Below are 9007 nucleotides of genomic sequence, written 5' to 3' on the forward strand. Positions count from 1 at the left end.
CACGACATTATTATATGTGTATTGTGAAAATACAATTAATATTCAATTCAATTAAACATCACGGTTAGCATCAGTAGCGGTATATCGCAACACCGCTTTCCTAAGAAAACATCTGAATAAATGCAGGATATATGCACTTGATTATCTAAAATGAATATACAGCCAAGCTAAAAGAATAATCTGATTATACATTCTGACTTTTAAACCTCATCAGAAGTTGGCATTGTGTGTTTTTTCATCAGTGTGTACACTAGTACTGCACATTGTTTATCTACACATTGTTATATTGTTCGTCCTGCTTTCTATACAGTCTCAACCCCACTGTAATGCAACAGATGGCTGACATGAGTAACCCGTATTAATGAAGCATCCCATTGTTGGAACTATTTACATGCAGAGTATCTCTACAAGGACTTCTGATGTGAAACAAAAGCACCACCACCCATTCCTGCACTACTTATCCTGGCTGCACACGGGGAGCATTCCTCTCCTATCATGGTCGAGCTGTGAAGCCGCCCGCCTGCTCTCCATCACAGCGCTGTGACAGCCAGTCGGCAGCTCCCTGCTCCTAATTTGCTGCCTGGAGTTAGCGAGAGGTGGTTCTGGCTAGTGTTAAACCGCTGGAATGATAAGACCCAGGTCCTCTGCTCTTTACGTCCTAGTTTTTCCACATGAACCAATGGGCTCTTTTGTTTGAGGCACTGCGACGACTGTTGGCAGACGCACACAAACATCCATGTGCACAGGAACATTTAAACACACACACTGAGGTGCAGGAACAAACATGCCTGGACACACACTCACACACACACACATACCAACACAGGCCCCACCACCAAGTGAAACACGGAAGATGTATGACTTGTCTGCAGCTTGACGCCTGCTGTTGCGTACCTCCACAATTCCTTGAGTGTGTAACAGATGATGTGTGTATTGTGCCAGAGAGCACGCCTGGTATGGCTCATGGCAAAGCTCTGCTATTCAACATCGGGCAGACGGTCCTGCGAAAAAGGAAAGGTTATTCTCGGCTCCCAGTGAACAGAAAGTTGCTGCACACAAGGTCATAAGTATATTATTCAAGATGCAAGGCTTTGTCATTCGTACAGGAGCTACAGTGCAGATATGTCAATGCTGAGGTCACAGGCTCCTCCAACAGTGCAACACATATATAAGACATAGAACAAATAGGACAGATAAAATAGTGCAAGTAAATACAAATAAAATAGAAATAGTGCAAGAAGAGTCTATATACAAGTAAATGGAAAATGATATATCAGATAAATAATTAGCAAGATGCAGACGGATGAATGTTTATGGATGTTCTTTCACACGTTCAGGTGTTTAAATATTCAACCTCTATCTCTGGATTTCGCCAACCTCTGCATTGCTACAGTTTCAGATTCTCAGTTCTGCTTTGTTTGGACATCTAGCCAATTCCATTTAGAAAGGATCAGCTATATCTTTAATTTGATAAGAGCAATCAAAGTTGTATAACAATTTAAACACTTCTCCTAGAATCGCAGTAAACACATTGACTTATAAATACAGTAGTCTCGTACATTGATTTAACATTGGACCGACTGATCGGTTTACTGTTCACATGGGAAGGGTTTGGGCTCCAACCAATCAGCTGGATATTCGCTAATCAGTTCCCCCAGGAAAGAAAGTACATCTGAGCAAAGTGAGATGGAGAAGGAGAGAAAGCTGCCCGCGGCAACACCGCTGCTCGGTTACCATCCACCGCATAATGTGATAGATCTGTTTTTGCTGGCTTTGACTGACAGGTGACACATTTTGTCAGCAGCCTTGCAATAGCTCCCCACTCCTGCATCTCTGACAGACACGTATCTATGACCTTCGGTGTCAAACGCCAAACCAAAATATTGACTGAAAGCTTCCTTTCATCAGGTACCAGTGGAAGAGTATTACGCTTTCAGAAAGCATAATGCAGAAAGCGTAACAGGTCAGGCTGTTCACTCCCCCATGCATCATTCTCTGCTAAGGACCATCTTTCAACCCCTGTGTCATTTCATCACGGGCTGATGAAGTACTCTCGCCCCGTGGAGTGGGGAATCTTGTTTAGCTTGGCCATGCTTCCCTGACCTCGGATATTCATGAATGCTACTGTATATGTAAAACTCTTTAACATACAGTAAATCCACAAAGAACCCTTATTCTTGTCTGTTCTCTTTAAGCTGGAGGATCACAACTTCCCTTGTACTCTTTTGAATGATGAATTGAGGGTTGCCGAGAAACCATTCTTTGTTTAAAGGGGAATCTGTCTGAGAAAGACAGGTTCGCGGAGGGTTCTGTTTCTTCGCTCTACAGTGGAAGTCAAAGCAGACGAATTAAGGTCAGCATTGTGTGTCTGGAAAATATAGAGCTCATACGTCTGCCGGAGAATACTTCGAAATAAATCCATCGCTCTCTGCCGGCGTCTATCTGCTCACATACATCCGTCTATTCATATCTGTCACTCCTGTCCCTTTTCCTTGTCACTGTCCAACTCTGCCTATTGTCCTTTTTGTGAGTTATATCTGATGTCTAACTTCTTCCTTCTTGCCTTCCCCCCCCCCCTTCAGTTTCTCCCAGATCCAAACATGTCAGTCCTCCTCAATAAGTGTCCAGACGTCCCCTATGAGGTAACACTCCGAGGGTCTGTTTAATCTCCAAGCATGCCTCAGATCAAATAAATGGCTTCAAAATAAAAGCAGCTACAAAAGTGCCGAATGTGGTAGCATCAACAATTGCTCACACATCCAAGGCTGCCAGAGAATTTATTTTAGTAATGAGATGGAGAGATGCCCTGCGCATATCACAGCTTGGGCTTTGATTTATGCCGCTGAATGAGGTGATGCCGTAATTTGTGCACAAGGGGAAAACACACACAGCCATTTAGTGATGGGATCCAGCTCTGTTCAGTGGCACTCTCCCAGCCCATCTGGCTTCATTTACAATCCAGTTGGAGTCACACACGAACATTATACTTGGCTGTCTTCATTTTTATTGGTCAGCCTTGATTTATGACCATCAAAGTCCAAAATAATTGGCTGACACTGGATGTCTTTTATAAGTCGTGTTCAGGGGGCAAAGCTTCAGCGGCAAAAAATGCTGGAAAATGAGTGAAAACAGAAGGAATGCATGACGTGATGCCTTGAGAAGGAGCAGCAGAGTCTCTGCGGCCGAGCTTCCACTTGTGTATTTTTATAACAGGCGCCTCCTTGGCCAGCTATGTATGGTCGTGCCAAGTACTTGTGTATACAGCGTTGGCCAGGTCATGTAACTTGTAGATGAAAAACATCTTTGCACGGATAGGTTCAATGACTGCAGAACACACAGAACTGAAGGCGATACTGTGTTTAAAGCTGAATCAGATCAAATTACTTGAAACAGTAAGAAGATAATTAGCCTAGTCGTTTCCTACATATGCTTTTAATGCTCACACTTAGCTTTGCATAGGGACAATAAGTTAAAGAACATTGCGTATGAGTCAGAAACAACATTTCCCAAAACACCAATATCATGCTACTATCCCTCAAGTGTTTGCCATTAAACAAAACCATCAACTTAAGTTTAATACACTATCAATTTACCATGATCTAATGATGGTTATTTAGTGTTCCCTGAATAATTGAGTACACAAGCTTCTCAACTTGCATTTCTTCATAAGCGTTGGTCTTGAAGCAGGCAGTGTACCTTTTAGTTTAGTTTAATTAAATTGAATTCAATAAAATATCTTCCATAGTTGGACGTTCACACACCACCACCGTCTCATCTCTGGCATTCAGCGGAAGTAATCTGCATCCTTCAAGCCACAACAATAATAATATTTTACATTTGTTATTATATGTTCTATACAAATTACTTCTCTGAACATTTAGTCTCAGCGTTAGACCTTTTCAGTCCTTCCTGTTATTGTCACTGTGACTATAGCAGCCCTTTATATGCCTGCTACACAACTGCTGATCATTTCAATGTGGTTACATACCTATAGAGGATCAACACAGACCAGGAGCTTTATTGGTTAACTGATTTTGTCTTGTTCATTATTGGTCTAACTTGAGAGGTCAGAATGCCCTCGGTTTATCCTAAATAGTGCTCTTTATACACATAAATATATTTTAGAATACATAAATATAAAGTCTAAAGCTGATGGCAGATTCTAATTAACCGAATTTACGGTAACACACATGTAATTGATAATGTGAGTTTTATGAGATAGTGTATTCTACCAGCAAATTAATTCCAATGAGCGATGGAGGATTTGTGGTAGGCTTGTTATTAACACAGAACTGTCTTTTTAATCTAAGTCTGCAAACATCCTTCAAAATGAAACTATTTGAAAGTTGCTTTTTGTATTTTTCAAAGAATGGCTCAAAAAGATTGAATGACAGGGGCAACAAATAATAATAACCCAACAGACCGAGAGCAGATGAGCAGAGCCAAGCAGCTCGAGAGATTTTATTTCTTCTGCCTTTTTAGTTTTTGGATGGCAGCCTAAAAATGTGCCTGTCGCAGATGTTTGGACAGAAGGTGTTTGCATGCTGTTCATTTATACACTGCCATACGGGACACAGTATGACCACCACAATAACCAGTAAGTAACACTCTCCATGTGCACAACGCCTCGCCAACTTCTACCTTCTGTTTTTGGAGGGAACGTGCCCCCCCGTGGATTGAGACGTACCTTGAAGCTCCTGACTTGCCCGACCGCCACTGATAATAACGCTGCGACGGTAATGGATTTTGCATTAGCGACTTGCTTCGGAGGGAAAACTGTGGGCTCAGAACAGTCTCATAATACACACGTGCACACAGGAGGATTCACACTTTTATTTCATGATCCGCAAAAGGATTCATACTTGTGTTTCCGGATCCACACTTGTGTTTTTCAATGCACACACAAATGTGTTCCGTTTCATATACATGTAAATAAAATCCAAATACAGAAAAAAGTTTCACATATGTATTTTTGATCCACACATATTTGTTTTCCGTGTAAATCCCCTGAACCTGCAAAAACAAACCGCTTTCTGTGCACGGATCGCGCACTCATGTGATTGGCTTAGAATTGAGGAGACATCTGATTGGCTATATAGTAAAAATTACAAGTACGAATCGGCTGACCGTCAGGGGAGTCTCAAAAAACCCACACACGAATGCACAGCGATCCATGCACAGGAAGCGGTTTGTGTTTGCAGGTGCAGCGGTTTTAAACGGAAAACAAATATGTGAGGATCAAAAATACATATGTAAAACTTTTTTCTGTATTTGGATTGTATTTACATGTATATGAAACGGAACACATTTGTGTGTGCATTGAAAAACACAAGTGTGGATCCGGAAATACAAGTGTGAATCCTTTTGTGTGCATGTGTGTATTATGAGACTGTTCTGAGCCCATAGAAACAAATAGTGTATAGCGCGGCGGCTTTACCTTGTTCCTGAATGTGTGCACAGGTGCATACGTCTGCATGCACAGATTGCTGTATACCGGAGCTTGTCAAAACTCCCACACATGCAAACTTCTTCATGGCATGGAAGCTTTGCTGTGCTATGCTCTGCTGCAGAAAGCTACCCGGGCCATCTGTCATTTTACCCAGGAAGGTGAACAGACTGTGTGCCTGAACCAGTTCCAAGATTTTCATGCTACCACACCCACTACATATTGCAGGGGTACAGTATCACTGTCACCAGATTTGTGCTGCATATTCATCCGTTTCAGCTGTTTTTCAGAGTTGTACCATCAACAGTGCTGATTCCCTCTCAAATGAGCCCTAAATATAACCCTCCAATGAACACTGAAATATTGAAACATCCAGTATGCCTGAGATGAATGCGTTGATTATCCAGAGTATGAACGATATGAATAAATAATCTTTAATGCAGTGTATTTTTTATTAAAAGTGTAGTAAGGAAGGAGCCTGTATTTGAATTAAACGCTTCTCATATGCGTCCATTGGTCAAATGCGAGGCCATGTGTTTGTTTCGTTATCATTCTGTTCATTAATGAGGTTAAATTGTTAACATAGGTTCAGGAGCATGGCCACGCCTAAAACTCCACCTCGAACCACGGCCACCCCTACTATATCCGGCAAAACTTCCGGCCACTGCTCGTCTCCATCCTTTCAAGGACTGACAGCCAGACCGTGATTCACGCCGCGCGTCGCCACGGTTCAAACAAGCTAAACGCTACCACGAGAACATTCAACTTACCATGGATCCCGAACTGCTGATCAACTCACCGGAGTTAGACGAAGATCTCTTCGACATCGGCTACCCGCCATCCACGTTTCAGCAGTTGGATCTAAGCCAAGCATCCGAAAGGAGCCGCGTGCGCTCGGCAATCAGTGTCCCACACACCAGCCACCACCGCTCCCACTCAAGCTCCCCCAACGAGACACCTCCAACTCCAGACAGGTCCCAGGCTTCGTCTACTCTGCCAGCGAGGGCAAACAACAGGCACAGCCAGCTCCAATCTCCCCACCACCGGCAGCCTGCCTCATTAGCAGCCCCCGGCCACTCGCAGCGGCGCACTCGACATGCCTCTCGGACGGAGCCGCGCTCCGAAACGGAGCCCGAACTCAGGAGGTGGACAGTCATTCAACTCCAACGTTTCCTGAAAGAAAACGGCATCCACTTTCACCGAAATGTCAACAGGGCTAGACTGTTCAACCTCAACAAAGCCTACAGCAGCACAACGGCAAGAGCAACGACACACACAGCTCTTCCTGCTCCAGAGCCAACCACCGTGCGGCGCGCACACCGTCACAGGCCGCCGTCCTCCTCCACGGACACAGCCCGACTCACCAGCACCCCCTGGTGGGGGCCAGGTCATATTGCCCTCTGCGTCTGCTCTCTCTGCGTCCGACATGTCGCAGCTCATGTCAACCTTTCTCTCATCCCTGTGCTCACAGGCTTCACAAAATCCCCTTGCACATACATCCCTTCATCCCTTCTTTTTCTCTACCTTCAGTGGCCCACAGCAACCTAGCTCCCGCTTACCTTCCTCCTTCAGCGGCTAACCCCGTAGCAACATCGCCCCACCCAGTAACCCAAGGGGCCATGCTACACGCTAACCAGTTAGCCGACTCTTACCCAGTACCTTCTTTCCCAACTGGTCTATCCTTTCCACCCTACCCCATCCCTTCCCCAACACCCAAATGTTTTTCCTCCCCGTGCAACCAGCTACACTCTAGCCACAGCAACACAACCCATCCAGCCAGCCTCCTCAGTCTACCACCCTTCCCCCGTGTCCCCCGTCTTGCGCCAGTAGATTCTCCTGGGCAACTACGTAGACCTGGCTCAGCTACTAAAGCCATCAATCACAGACACTAGCCAGCCCAGGGAAATACAAACCAATTTCGGTTTAGTCCAGCTGCGAAATCCATCACCTACGAGGTCCAAGAACTTAACCCCCGCAGAGTTCGCCCTAGCTTTCTCCCTTTACCGCGACGTCATATGCTCAGCCTACCCCACACGCAGAACCGAGTTAGATGAGTATCTTCGCATAGAGCTCGACATGGCCTTACGCTTCGGAGGCTCAGGGTTTAACACCTACCATGTCCACTTCGCTAGCCAAGCCGCCGGCCGCATCAAGCAGTTCAACCAGGGAACATACTGGGGCGCTCTGGACGCCGAGCTTTACTGCCGCATCTTTGCAGCACGCGCATCCCTCTCTTGCCAAGTATACGGAGCCCCCTCCCACCCGGCCTCAGCATGCCTAGTCAGCACTCCACCACCTCAACCACCTCACTCACTTTCCTCTCCATCACGCAACGCCTCAGACTTTAACCGCCTATCACCCGCAGGGAGGCAGTAAGGCGTAATCAATTCAATGAGCTAGGCTGCTTTCTCTCTAATTGCCGCCTAATTCACATCCGCTCTTTCCGCGGCGTCGCTCACATCAGGAGCACCCGCCCCCACAACCCAACCTAACATTTACGGCATAAACGTATTTTCCCTTTAGAGTGTAACGGAGGCCTGGTGCTGGGCAAACCGCGCGTGCATCATTCTAACTCCTCCAGGTAATGTTTAGTTGGATTTAGAAGTGAAGATGTAGTCATTCGTTCCGGGCATGTTATTTTCAAGCCACATGTTTCTGGTCCAGAAACACTTTCAGAACATCCCACACATTTTGGGGGCATTCTCAGAACATTATTAGAGCCATTTCTCCCGCATCGGTGCAGCTAGACCGGGCATCTCTTATCCAACCATCTAGGCCCTCGGCCGCTCGTCATCCCAAGCGTATCACGCTTACATCCGCAACAATCTAAACGACGTCAGACACGCACACGCTTAAGTCAGCTGCTTTAATCCGACTCTTTTGGGGGCCCGTAATCAGCCCACGCAGATCATGCCGGAGACGGAACCCCACTCTGAGTCTCCCACTGCACGGACCACAGCTCGTCCTCCCAGATCATCCCTTCACCCCCCTCATATCATTCACATTACTTCAATAAACTTACAAACATCACATTGTTGTGGCGTGGTTCCTGCTAGTGAACTGAGGTTAAATTGTTAACATAGGTTCAGGAGCAAGGCCACGCCTAAATCTCCGCCTCGAACCACGGCCACCCCTATTTATATCCGGCAACACTTCCCGGCCACTGCTCCGTCTCACATCCTATCAGTCCCACCGCTCACCGAGCGATACATCCATCATCCCTTCTCACTCCTCAACATACAGCCCGTCCCCATCCCCACTCCCCGACTCACAACACAGCCGATCATCCCCATCCAGCTTCTTCCCTCCCCACAAACATCCCCCACCCAGCCCCAGTCCCCACCGCATCCCGCACCCATCCCTCCCAACACTCACGACAGGAAGAAAGACAATCCCTCATCCTACATCCCGACAAAGAAGATCCCCATCCCTAGCACCCCAGACAAATCAACCGCATCCCAAATCACCAGAATCCCTAACCATCCGTCACGCCAACTCCCTAAGATCCCTTCCCAACTCCCTCATCCCCCCTCATCCCTACATCCCTCATCCATCCCTACC

Source organism: Pseudochaenichthys georgianus, chromosome 11, assembly GCF_902827115.2.
Source record: "Pseudochaenichthys georgianus chromosome 11, fPseGeo1.2, whole genome shotgun sequence".
Classification (NCBI taxonomy): Eukaryota; Metazoa; Chordata; class Actinopteri; order Perciformes; family Channichthyidae; genus Pseudochaenichthys; species Pseudochaenichthys georgianus.